The sequence below is a fragment of the Terrapene carolina genome, unplaced genomic scaffold (assembly GCF_002925995.2).
Source record: "Terrapene carolina triunguis isolate 2854851 unplaced genomic scaffold, T_m_triunguis-2.0 Scaffold242, whole genome shotgun sequence".
In the NCBI taxonomy this organism is placed as follows: Eukaryota; Metazoa; Chordata; order Testudines; family Emydidae; genus Terrapene; species Terrapene triunguis.
The window spans coordinates 4496773-4510755 of NW_020664593.1; the positions used below are offsets into that span (position 1 = coordinate 4496773).

Here is a 13983-nt window from a genome sequence, read left to right on the forward strand (position 1 = left end):
GGCCCAGACAAACGGCGAGGCACGGGGTCAAGGGGTGGAGGAAGACAGAAAAACGGACAGGCATCGGATTGGCTTCCTCTCTTTTTTCCTTTGGTCACGATTTTAACTGGGACTGTAATGGGGAGACTTGAGAAATACCTGTGGCCGCCGGTGAGGTAGGTGGCCGCCCCGAGAGCGCAGAGCTGAGCATTTTCCGCTCAGCTGATGCCTCCACAAACGCCTGGCCGTGATCGTATAGTGGTTAGTACTCTGCGCCGTGGCCGCAGCGGCCTCGGTTCGAATCCGGGTCACGGCATGGCTTTTTGGTGGGGGGCTCTCCTAGTGGCTCAGCCTGATGGCGTCCATTTGCAAAGAGAGCCAGCAGCTGGTCCCTAGTTTCTGCTTGGTAAAGGAAAGTCAGTGGGGTCCGTCCATCAGAAAAAGAGTAAGAGGAATTCTTCCCGGGCGCCAGGGTCGAAAAGCAGTGTATTCCCTCCTGGAAACCGCTGTGTTTCGAATGTCCGTCCAGTGCGCGGTGAAAGGAAGGATCTGCGTGCTTGGGAAGCTGCGGCCCTCCAGAGGCGCTTCAAAAGCCAAAGGGGCCATGGGTGAGTTTGTGATGGGGTGAGTTTGAGGGGCGTGAGTCTGAAGTGTGGAAGCTCTTGGTGGCAGGTGGTCTTCATTCGCTCAACGTTTTCGGCGGCATTTCGGCGGCAGGTCCTTCACCTGGAGCGGGTGATGGACCCGCTGCCGAAATGCCGCTGAAGACTTGGTACGGAACCGTGCAGTGAGTACAGGTCCAGAGTTCTGGGGTAGCAGGGGGGCCCAGGGCTCCAGCAGGTATTTAAAGGGCTGGGGCGGTAGAAGCAGGGAAGCCCTGGGCCCTTTTTATAGCCCCCGGAGCCCTGGGGTAGCTGGGGGCCCCAGGGGCTATTTAAAGGGCCGGGGCTCCAGCTGCCGCAGCCGCCCCAATCCTTTAAATAGCCACTGGAGTCCCACCGCTTTCTCCAGGGCTCCCGTGGCTCTGCTAGAGGCGGGGGGAAGCGAGGGAGGGTCGGGGGAGCCTCCCCAGCTGAGAGCTCAGGTGGGCCAGAGAGGACGGTCCTGCTGGCCAGATGTGGCCCGCAGACTGGAGTTTGCCCACCTGTCCGGCCGCCCCTTTATTAACCGGTTCTACACCGGCTTCTACATTTAACAACCAGTTTTTGCGAACCGGTGCGAACCGGCTCCAGCTCACCACTGCATGTATTCCTGAATGTCATTCATTTGCCATTATAGAATAGACAGGACACGAGTGATAGAATACCATTAAAGCAGAATGCAGTTTTCACACCAAATGGAACAAATGTTTTACACCTCTCTCACAGGCTGGCTAGCCCTCTAATGTAAACCAGGCTCAATCTTGCCTCTGATCTAGCAGCTAGCCCCCAGCTGAGGGGATATGGCAACTTAAAGATAATTAGTGATCCCAGCTGTGAAAGTGTTAGGAAAAGATTATACAAACAGAGTAGTGGGGAACTCAGTGAGGGAGAGACTGCAGAGAAGGCAGGACCCTAATGCAGGTAGGAGGAGTGTAGTGTAGTGTAGTGTAGTGTAGTGTAGTGAGGCCGTGTGGCCCCCAGCCACCCCGGAGGGGGAAGAGCCTATCCAGAGACTGGAGTGGGTGGAGCTAGGGAGCTCAGAGCCTGCCCCTCAGAGGGTCAGGCGGTGACCCAGAAGTATAAAGGCTCACCCTCAGAGCTCACTGAGGCCTGAGCCGCCGGAGAGGCCAGACATATCCAGCCTAGCTCGTGGTTGGGAAAACGCCATGGTCCAAGGCAGCCGTGAGGACTGGCTGGGCCTGCCCTGCGCTTGCAATCCGGAGGAGTGGCCAGACCAACCCTGCACTCGCTACCCAGAGGAGGTGCCAGGCCTGCCGCTCGCCCACTACCCAGAGGAACCTATGATGCTGGACCCCCCAGCGGACAACACACTGACCCAGGTACTACCTGAGGGGGAGTCTGGAAGTAGTCCAGGGGCAGCTGACCCTAGTCTGGCTGCAGCACTGCCAGAGCCTATGTCAGTGTGTTGCGGCCAGGATCCCCACTGACTAAGCAGCGGGTCTTCTGCTGCTGCTAGGACCCTGGGCTGGGACACAGTGGAGTGGGAGGACCTGTGTCCCCCCCTGCCACCCAACTTGTGGGTGGCAGACTCCCCCTCTCCCAGACCTTGGGAAGCTTGGGCCTACTGTGGTTGCCCCGCCCTGACCTAGGGCCTGGGCTTAACACTATTTGTACTGTTGTTGCTCAGCCCTGCCTGAGGGCCTGAGCTTGGACTCAGCACGGCCCTGCCCTGACCTAGGGCCTGGGCCTACTATTGATTGTACTGCTCCTGCTCAGCCCTGCCTGAGAGTCTGAGCCCGTGACTCATTGTTGCCCGCCCTGACCCAGGCCTGGACTTACGCTGTTTATTTTGGTTACCGCAAGGGCTGCCGAGGGAGACCCCCGCGGACAGACTAATTCCCCGAACAATAACTGTATGTAGTGAGCCGGTGTGGCTCCCCGCCGCCCTGGAGAGGGTCGAGCCCCAGCAAACCCTTGTACAAGGACCCACAGGGAGTAGGGTCAGGCTCAGGCTCTTGTGTGGGAGGCCCTGAGGTAGGGTCAGTAAAAGCACATTAGTGGAGTCTCTCCAGGAAGAGAAAAAAATCCAGGTAGTTTGAAATGTAAAACATTTAAGTAGATATTTTTTAAAAACCTAATTATAATGTATTGCTTTGGAGAGAGGTGATATGAACAAACAATGGACCCTGAGTGTTGGTGTTGTAGAGTTGGCTATGCTGGCTTTGTCACTTGAGGTCTCCTGTATGCCAGGGGAATACACAGCCCAGCTACCCTTTTAGAGCAGCTTTCAGTCCTCTTTGTGCCACCAGAGCCATGAACTCAACATCTGCAGCATGATCCAAGCTGTTCAGTTGAATCTTTTTTTTATCTAGTGCATGATATACTGGATGTTTTAAAGTAGGGAAGAAGCATTTCATTCCCAGTTCCACCTGTGCTGTGCCTACATAGGTATGGCAGGGGGAGGGGAGACAACACCTGAGTACCTAGTGCCCCTGTACAGCTCTGGCTCCTAGGACTTGATGGGAGGAGGTGGCTCCAGCTGGGCCCCATTTTACACCCTCCCCCCAGTGCAGCAGTCCCTGCTTTGGCTGCTTCTCTGAGAATGAGAGTAGGTAACCTCTTTTATAGCAGACACTGGTAATGATTTTCCCACAAATCAAGTGGGATAAAAACACGTTGGTTTATATCTCACTATAAAAATACCTTGTCCCTGTAGGCATTTGCTGTTGAGTCAGCATTGGATAGCAGGGCAGCTACACTTGCTATTACAGACAAATACAGCAAATATCCAGAAACCACACTACTGCTTGTAACCCACACTTCTGCAACTCCTGAAAAGTTAAAAAAGAAAACTGTACTGATTAATTCTTTTAATACATATTTCTAGCAAGTTAAATAACAAATTATTAAATAAATTGTGGGTTAGATTGTGCCTACCTCTGCCTGGGTGTGCAGAGAGATTGGAGAAGAGGTCACACAAAACCTTCAAGTCTGTGCAGTGGCCATACACAATCAGTGTCCTTGCACTTTCAGCAGGCAAGGACTCGGACTCTAATGCCAATGATGGCTTTAGAAACCCCATGGGAGGCTGGAGGGGTTATCTTATCTTCCCTTGTGCCAGCATGCTACACCTTACATAAGAACTGCCATACTGGATCAGACCCATCTAGTCCAGTATGCATCTGTGAGGGAGATGCAAGGAACCCCTGTGATGGGCTTGGTCACAGGGACTCTGTTGGGACTGTCACCTGATATGCCGGAATTACCTCTGAGCCCATTTTCCCTGCCAGCTTGGGACTCCATAACCTTGCCTTGTTAAGCCAGACACGCTAGCCTGCTGCAACATAAACTCAGGGTCTGAGCCATGCCCCCAAAGCTGCAGACTTAACTGAAAACAGCTTAGCAGGTTACCTGCCTCCAGCACTCCGACACCCAGCTCCCAATCGGATCCAAACCCTAAATAAATTCATTTTACTCTCTATAAGGCTTATAGAGGGCAGACAATTTATGAGTTTACCTTCTATAACACTGATAGAGATATGCACAGCTGTTTGCTCCCGCGGCAGCGCTGTGAATTCCCGAGTGTAGCCAAGGCCTGATAATTCATCTCTATTGCTATCTATAATTTGCACAATTGATCCAAAAACTAGAGGCCAGATTCAAGAGGCTCAGTACAGGAGAGAAAAGAAGGCCACTGGGTAGTTGGTTACAGCTCCCTGATTTATAGGCCAGCCTTAGCCCTGGCTGTGACATTGCACTCTATATGATTTTATGAAAATATGCTAATATAACTGGAACACGCTTCATGCAAAAGGTCTCTTGTAAGGTATCATTACAAAGCTTATAATCTACTGAGTGGGATCATCCTATTTGTATAAATGTATCACTCTTGTATCTGAACCTAGAAATATGAAATATAACTCTGAGGGCCTATTGTAATTATGCAAAGTGTGGGCCATTAACGGTGGTTTGAAATCTTGATGACTCCCATTAACCAGGACAATTGACTGCAGATTGCTCTGTTTTACCTGTAAGTCTTCCTGTATACGTTTGTGCTGGCAAGTGGGCAATGAAGTCTTGCAGTGACATGTCATCATGTCACCTAAACTGGAATCCATCTTTAACCTGGTGCCTTTCCATTGAGAAGGAGGGGGTGGGAACCCAGAGAGGGACAAAGGAGTCCTGCCTTATGCAAAAGTTATATAAAGAGGAGGAACAGAACAAAGGGGAGGAGCCATCACGAAGAATCCCCTAGCTACCACCTGAGCTGGAACAAGAGCTGTACCGGGGAAAGAATTGTGCCCAGGCCTGGAAGGTGTCCAGTCTGAGGAAAAAACTTACTGAAGCATCTCTAAGGGTGAGATGATCTGTAGTCAGTTTGATTAGACATAGATTTGCATGTTTTATTTTATTTTGCTTGGTGACTTACTTTGTTCTGTCTGTTACTACTTGGAACCACTTAAATCCTACTTTCTGTATTTAATAAAATCACTTTTTACTTATTATTTAACTCAGAGTATGTGTTAATACCTGGGTGGGCAAACAGCTGTGTATATCTCTCTATCAGTGTTGTAGAGGGCGAACAATTTGAGTTTACCCTGTATAAGCTTTATACAGGGTAAAACGGATTTATTTGGGTTTACTCCCCATTGGGAGTTGGGCAGCTGAGTGTTAGAGACAAGCACACTTCTGTAAACTGTTTTCAGTCAAGCCTGCAGCTTTAGGGCAAGTAATTCAGACCCTGGGTCTGTGTTGGAGCAGACGGGCGTGTCTGGCTCAGCAAGACAGGGTGCTGGGGTCCCGAGCTGGCAGGGAAAGCAGGGGCAGAAGTAGTTTTGGCACATCAGGTGGCAGCTCCCAAGGGGGGTTCTGTGATCCAACCCGTCACACTGGCATCACTTAAAGTTGTTGCTGGACAAAGCAACTGAGAGCTATTGCTGGAATTATTACTACCACTAGGATTGTCACAAGAGTGCCTGTCACTTGCAGGCCTGAATACTGTACAAGAGTTGTCACTAGCACAGTGTTCAAATGGAACAAAGTAAAGCCAGAAAAATAATTACATGGGCTATAACAATACCATCAACAGTCCTCAAGAAATATCAGAATGGTCACCTGTAGGCGGGTTAGCAGAGCCATAACCTATGCTAAGCATGTGTGACAGGGCATTCTAATATCAAACACAAACAGAGGAGATTAAATGTTACTTAGCTGACACTCTACTAGCTTTCTAAGCACTTAATTTTTATGTATTTATTTTATAATTTCTCTATAGAAAAATTGGTGTAACGCCCCACTTGACCTCGTGAGAGCTGATGGAATCCCAGAACAAGATAGTGTGATTACAGGCTAAAACCTATTACACAAAAACATAAAATGTGTGAAAGCATTCATAAACCTCTGAGCTTCTCCTGTCCCTGGTTTCTACTTACCAAGAGGTTCTGCTGGTAAACCTAAGAGTTACTTCTATTTCCAGTTAAGTTCTCGGTGTAGAACTGGATGCAGGCGTTCCAGTGAGTATTCCAAACTGGAGTACAATCTCAAAAATGATGTAGGAAGTGTTCCCTATCAGATCTGTTAACTAAAGCTACAAGTTTACAGGAGGACAAGAGCAAGCTCAATATTAGGGGCTGATGCTAACCTGCCATATTTTTGTGATGCTTTCCCCAAACAGCTAGTATCACTTCCATCTTACCTGGATTTAGCTTCAATTTACTCATCCCCATCAAGCCCTGGTCTTGGCCAGTCACCAATAAAATATGTCTACAAACCCCACATAAAGTACATTGAGCCCTGTCTTCAAACAGAAGGAGGTAATAGTCAGAACAACATATACTGTCCACCCCAAATCACTCATCCCAGTTCAAAATCAAGACCCAAAATGTGTTCTCCCACATGCATTGAGTCAGAAATCACAATAGGCTCATGATTGTTAAGGCAGCCATGAGCTCATGAACTAACTCTGAAGCACCATTATCCATGTGGACACAGAAGTCACTAAAGATAAGAAGCATATCAACCCAAGACCAAACCAGATAAATATTTATTTACTTTCTCCATACCAATCATGATTTTATAGACTGCTATCCTATCCCCCCTTAGTTGCCTCTTTTCCAAGCTGAAAAGTCCCAGCCTTATTGATCTCTCCTCATATGGAAGCTGTTCCATACCCCTAATCATTTTTGTTGCCCTCATAATCATAAATCACACAAAAATGCTGATAAGTTGGCAAGTACACTGACCTGATCCCACTCTTCAATGTACCTCTTCATTCTTATGATGCGCAAGAGCTTCAGAACATGGGCAATTAAGACAACTTGAATCACTTGCATTATAACTTGTCTGTCATAGGAATGCTGAATCGTTGAACTCTACCTCAGGACAAGCATGTAACAGGATGACAGAAGTAGCAAAGCTGTAATACTAATCTTTATATTAAAATTCTTGTCCATATCTGGCTGACCACTAAAAACTTTTTCCTGTTGAACTGATCTTGATGTCCAGACACCAAAAGCTCATGATCTGTAAGCACCTTCGGTTTTTCAACTGGTAACAAAAGATATGCAACTGATCATGCAACTTTCTTGCAAGAAGGACAGTTTGCTATGTATTGTTTAACTCAAACAAGCACAGTATAATCTATCCACACTGTCATACTGTGGCCATCACTGTAGTATCTGAGCACTTGTTTCTTTAGCAAAGCCAGACATATGGGGGTAGGTTTAAAAAAAAAAAAAAAGTGGTGGTGGTTAGTAATTGGAAGGATGTCTACAAACCCCACATAAAGTATATTGAGCCCTGTCTTCAAACAGAAGGAGGTAATAGTCAGAAAAATGTATACTGTCCACCCCAAATCAGTCATCCCAGTTCAAAATCAAGATCCAAAATGTGTTCTCCTGCATGCATTGAGTCAGAAATCACAACAGGCTCATCATTGCTAAGGCAGCCGTGAGCTCATGAGCTAACTCTGAAGCACCATTATCCACGTGGACACAGAAGTCACTGAAGATAAGAAGCGTTTTTCCCATTTTCCCTCCGTATTTATTTGCAAAGTTTTCCAGATTTACAAAAACCCACACATGAAAGAATGAAGGGTAAAGTACTGTGCATAAATAAAGTATAATGGAGCCACAATGAACATGCAAAATGGAATGCCAATATCGCAATGATCAGTCCATAAAAATAGTTAACAATATGTAAGTGTAATACAACTTTACCTAATGTACCAGTATTTTGTAGACACACATCTGCTATAATAAATTTCCTTGTGAAAACCTATTGTATTTATTTTGCAGTCTTCCATAGAAAGTGTTTTCTGAAATTCTTTGTAGAATAACAATTAAACAAGAGGGAGGGAAAAAGTAAATCGCACAGACAAGGGAATGAAGTTCTATATTCAAATACCCCCGAAAATGAATGGAAAGACAATGAAGTGGAGGGTAGGTGTCTTATGTTACCTTCTATTATGCTGTTTCTTCAAAAGGAGAGATATATGGGGGAGAGGAAAGGGGGAACTTCTCTCTGTCTTTTATCTTTAAGATGATTATAATGAAATCTGTAGGAAGAGCAGAGAGAAAGTCTGGGACAAAACAGGATGTGAGGTAGGCCTTCCGAATAAGTTTTAGATCCAAGATTGCTAGCTAGTCATAAAATGGAGAGAAAATACTGATGAAAGAAATCCCTAAGAATATAAGCATTTTCTCAAACTTACAGGATAGTGTAAGGCATTTGCTAGGTATCAGTAAGTCCCTGTCCCTATCCCCAGTGCTTCCTCTTACCTTGCTTTCTCCAGTAATAACTCCTAATCTGAAATTCAAGATAAGGTCAATGAGAGAGAGAGAGAGAGAGAGTCCATCTGAGACCAGATTGAAAATAAACATCCCATATAGATTGGCCTAGCTTTTGGAGAGGAACTAGACAATGGGAGTGGTGAAAAGGGTAAGTACACTGACTCCAAACATGAAGACAACGTAGAATTTCCTGCAATCACATAGGGAGAAAAAGGCAAACTATAATCCAAAACCAGCATAGTCTAGTTGATAGGGCCCTAATGTGGAAGTCCGGAGCCATATTCTCTTCGATTCTTCCTGTCAAAGGTAGGGGCCCGGGCAGAGACAGATGCATCATGGAGGTGAATGCCTGGCTGCGAAGATGGTGTCGCCAGGAGGGCTTTGGCTTCCTAGACCACGGGATGCTATTTGAGGAAGGACTGCTAGGCAGAGATGGCGTTCACCTTTCAAGGAGGGGAAAGACCCTATTTGGACACAGACTGGCTAACCTAGTGAGGAGGGCTTTAAACTAGGTTCGACGGGGACAGGTGAGCAAAGCCCGCAGGTAAGTGGGGAACATGGAGACCTGGGAGATGGGTCGGAAACGAGAGGGAGTGTGGGCTATAGTGGCAGAGAGAAAGGAGGGTCAGGACAAAACTGGGAGGAAAGATCAAACCAGTATCTTAGATGCCTATATACAAATGCGAGAAGTATGGGTAATAAGCAGGAAGAACTGGAAGTGCTAATAAATAAAGACAACTATGACATTGTTGGCATCACTGAAACTTGGTGGGATAATACACGATTGGAATGTTGGTGTGGATGGATACAGCTTGCTCAGGAAGGATAGACAGGGGAAAAAGGGAGGAGGTGTTGCCTTATATATTAAAAATGTACACACTTGGACTGAGGTAGAGATGGACATAGGAGATGGAAGTGTTGAGAGTCTCTGGATTAGGCTAAAAGGGGTAAAAAACAAGGGTGATGTCATGCTAGGAGTCTACTACAGGCCACCTAACCAGGTAGAAGAGGTGGATGAGGCTTTTTTTTAAACAACTAACAAAATCATCCAAAGCCCAAGATTTGGTGGTGATGGGGGACTTCAACTATCCGGATATATGTTGGGAAAATAACACAGCGGGGCACAGACTATCCAACAAATTCTTGGACTGCATTGCAGACAACTTTTTATTTCAGAAGGTTGAAAAAGCTACTAGGGGGGAAGCTGTTCTAGACTTGATCTTAACAAATAGGGAGGAACTCGTTGAGAATTTGAAAGTAGAAGGCAGCTTGGGTGAAAGTGATCATGAAATCATAGAGTTCACAATTCTAAGGAAGGGTAGAAGGGAGAACAGCAAAATAGAGACAATGGATTTCAGGAAGGCGGATTTTGGTAAGCTCAGAGAGCTGATAGGTAAGGTCCCATGGGAATCAAGACTGAGGGGAAAAACAACTGAGGAGAGTTGGCAGTTTTTCAAAGGGACACTATTAAGGGCCCAAAAGCAAGCTATTCCGCTGGTTAGGAAAGATAGAAAATGTGGCAAAAGACCACCTTGGCTTAACCACGAGATCTTGCATGATCTAAAAAATAAAAAGGAGTCATATAAAAAATGGAAACTAGGACAGATTACAAAGGATGAATATAGGCAAACAACACAGGAATGCAGGGGCGAGATTAGAAAGGCAAAGGCACAAAATGAGCTCAAACTAGCTACAGGAATAAAGGGAAACAAGAAGACTTTTTATCAATACATTAGAAGCAAGAGGAAGACCAAAGACAGGGTAGGCCCACTGCTTAGTGAAGAGGGAGAAACAGTAACAGGAAACTTGGAAATGGCAGAGATGCTTAATGACTTCTTTGTTTCGGTCTTCACCGAGAAGTCTGAAGGAATGCCTAACATAGTGAATGCTAATGGGAAGGGGGTAGGTTTAGCAGATAAAATAAAAAAAGAACAAGTTAAAAATCACTTAGAAAAGTTAGATGCCTGCAAGTCACCAGGGCCTGATGAAATGCATCCTAGAATACTCAAGGAGCTAATAGAGGAGGTATCTGAGCCTCTAGCTATTATCTTTGGAAAATCATGGGAGACGGGAGAGTTTCCAGAAGACTGGAAAAGGGCAAATATAGTGCCCATCTATAAAAAGGGAAATAAAAACAACCCAGGAAACTACAGACCAGTTAGTTTAACTTCTGTGTCAGGGAAGATAATGGAGCAAGTAATTAAGGAAATCATCTGCAAACACTTGGAAGGTGGTAAGGTGATAGGGAACAGCCAGCATGGATTTGTAAAGAACAAATCATGTCAAACCAATCTGATAGCTTTCTTCGATAGGATAACGAGTCTTGTGGATAAGGGAGAAGCGGTGGATGTGGTATACCTAGACTTTAGTAAGGCATTTGATACGGTCTCGCATGATATTCTTATCGGTAAACTAGGCAAATACAATTTAGATGGGGCTACTATAAGGTGGGTGCATAACTGGCTGGATAACCGTACTCAGAGTTGTTATTAATGGTTCCCAATCCTGCTGGAAAGGCATAACGAGTGGGGTTCCGCAGGGGTCTGTTTTGGGACCGGCTCTGTTCAATATCTTCATTAACGACTTAGATATTGGCATAGAAAGTATGCTTATTAAGTTTGCGGATGATACCAAACTGGGAGAGATTGCAACTGCTTTGGAGGACAGGGTCGTAATTCAAAATGATCTGGACAAATTGGAGAAATGGTCTGAGTTAAACAGGATGAAGTTTAACAAAGACAAATGCAAAGTGCTCCACTTAGGAAGAAAAAATCAGTTTCACACATACAGAATGGGAAGAGACTGTCTAGGAAGGAGTACGGCAGAAAGGGATCTAGGGGTTATAGTGGACCACAAGCTAAATATGAGTCAACAGTGTGATGCTGTTGCAAAAAAAGCAAACATGATTCTGGGATGTATTAACAGGTGTGTTGTGAGCAAGACACGAGAAGTCATTCTTCCGCTCTACTCTGCTCTGGTTAGGCCTCAGCTGGAGTATTGTGTCCAGTTCTGGGCACCGCATTTCAAGAAAGATGTGGAGAAATTGGAAAGGGTCCAGAGAAGAGCAACAAGAATGATTAAAGGTCTTGAGAACATGACCTATGAAGGAAGGCTGAAGGAATTGGGTTTGTTTAGTTTGGAAAAGAGAAGACTGAGAGGGGACATGATAGCAGTTTTCAGGTATCTAAAAGGGTGTCATAAGGAGGAGGGAGAAAACTTGTTCACCTTAGCCTCTATGGCTAGAACAAGAAGCAATGGGCTTTAACTGCAGCAAGGGAGGTCTAGGTTGGACATTAGGAAAAAGTTCCTAACTGTCAGGGTGGTTAAACACTGGAATAAATTGCCTAGGGAGGTTGTGGAATCTCCATCTCTGGAGATATTTAAGAGTAGGTTAGATAAATGTCTATTAGGGATGGTCTAGACAGTATTTGGTCCTGCCATGAGGGCAGGGGACTGGACTCGATGACCTCTCGAGGTCCCTTCCAGTCCTAGAATCTATGAATCTATGAGTTCTGTTCCTGATTCTATGGATGACTTTGGGCAAGTCATTTCCCTACTCACTCTTTATCTCTTGATATATGGTTATATACGAGGAGCAGTGTAATTTATGAGGTTTAAATGCATTGTAGTGGTGGTGTGAAGAGGGCGCGTACAGAAAACCCAACTAGGAGAGTATATGTGGGCTCCTTTGTGACGGTGGATACCAGTGTATAGCAGTGTGACCATAAAAGAGCATCCCTATGCCAGAAGGCAAGGAGCTCCCTGGTATCTAGCAGAGAGTTTCAGTTGGCCTGACCCCAACTCATTGTTATAATCTGTATCTAAAAGATGTCATATAATATGTCATTGGAAAATTCACTGATCATAAATAATCTAGCATGATATATGATGTATGGTCAACCCACAAAAGCTTATACAGATGTGCTGCAATTATAACTAAAATGTGTTTAAACCAGGCATGTCAGGGGAATTGATAAGTAGGTTTTCTCCAAACAAAGGCAAGAGGCCAACACCTTAAACCAGGTTTGGCCAAATTCAGTGGGATATTCATTTGTATCAGAGGTTGCAGGAAGAGATCACAGCCCACTTCAGCTTATTATAAGCTACTTTTGGCTTGTTTGTGTGGCATTGGGTGACTGTTTTCAGGTAGTCATGGCATGTAGGTAAACTTGTCTCTCAGGTCCACTTTCCTTTTTCTTGAACGGTGCCCCACTGCATTTTTTTGCCTGAAATCCTGTCCAGCATCAAGACATTTTGACGCAAATGCCACCAGCTTCATGATGCAAATCCCACCCAGCATCATGATACCTAAATGCTTTTTTGGGACAGTTTTTGCAGGTTCTTCGGTCCAATAACACTTGTTTGGCGGAAGTTTTCTGGCATTAGGAACTTTATCTGGGGCTACATTTCAGAATACATTTCAAAGGCTTACTGAACTATAAAGAGAGGGGCAAAGAACACCTAAGTTATCCTGTCACCTGAGGAGACAAGGAAAATCAATATCATGGGCTCTGTGGGGATCCTGACTAAGACCTAGTCAGTCATTGCTGGAAAACAAAGACTGGTGAGAAAACTACCTTGAACAAAGACTGTAACTTGTTATGTTAAGCCTTAGAAGTAAAAATATGCTTTCTAATGGCTGTTTGTTTATAACCTTCCATCTTGTATTCTTTATAGTTGAACTCACTTAAAACCTATTGTTGATTGAATTAACCTAGTTTTACTTTTGATCTAAACCAACCCAGTGTTTTGATTGAATTGAGGTGCCTGTTAACTCCAGTCAAGATAAGAAGCTGCTGTTTTTGTTTCTTTAAAGGAACAGCAAATTTAATATTTTCTGTGAATGTACAGTGATAGGCTGTGCATTGCAGAGAGCCATCTCTGAGAAGCTGTGGGGCTGGAGTTCACTGATTGTTACCTGCTAAGCAAGGTTGGGGCTGGGAGACCCCTGAGCAGTTTGCTGGCAAGGTAGGGTCAGGGAGTTGTCACACAGCTTCATTGCAGCCAAGCTCCCACTTGCTGAGGTTGAAAGGGCTAACACTGTCTCACAGCGCTAGGTAGCCCCAGCAGCTTGTCACAATCAGCCTCCCTCTTCCTCACCCAGACACTGCTACCTGCTTCCAGAACAAGTTGCTGGGGCAGATGCAAGGAAGAGATACCTGCTCAGGCCCAGCTCTAGGAAGAGGGTAGGAGATGGGTCTGTAAGGGACAGGTCGCTCAGTAGCAGTCCCACTTCTCGCCTTGGCACCTGAAGGGGCTGTAAGGATGGATCACACAGTATGGGGCGTGTTCCACCCTCCACTGCTCCAGCCTGAGGGCGGCCGCGCTACCAAACACAGTGAAACACGTCTCCTCGGGGGCCAGCAGCCTCGCCACGCCATGGGGCTCCTGCAGGGAACGGACACCGCGAGGGGCGGGCTGGGGGGTGCAGCGCAATGGGGAGGGGAAAGGAGGGATCACCGTGGGGAGGGGCGAGTGGGGGCGGGCACGGGGGGAGGGGGTGTGGACACGAGTCGGTAAGGGTGACTCGCGTGGGACGAGCAGAAGCGCGCGGCGATGGCGGGTGTGTACGCAAAAGAACTCCATTTCTCCGCGTGCCCCTGAATGGGCGC

The 13983-nt window shown here is 46.0% G+C and overlaps 1 non-coding gene across 1 annotated transcript; it reads left to right on the forward strand.

Moving 5' to 3' along the window:
• Positions 1 to 223: 223 nt before the first annotated feature.
• TRNAH-GUG lies at positions 224 to 295 on the forward strand. Its single transcript has one exon. It is a non-coding gene; the product is annotated as a tRNA-His (tRNA).
• The last annotated feature ends 13688 nt before the right edge of the window (positions 296 to 13983 follow it).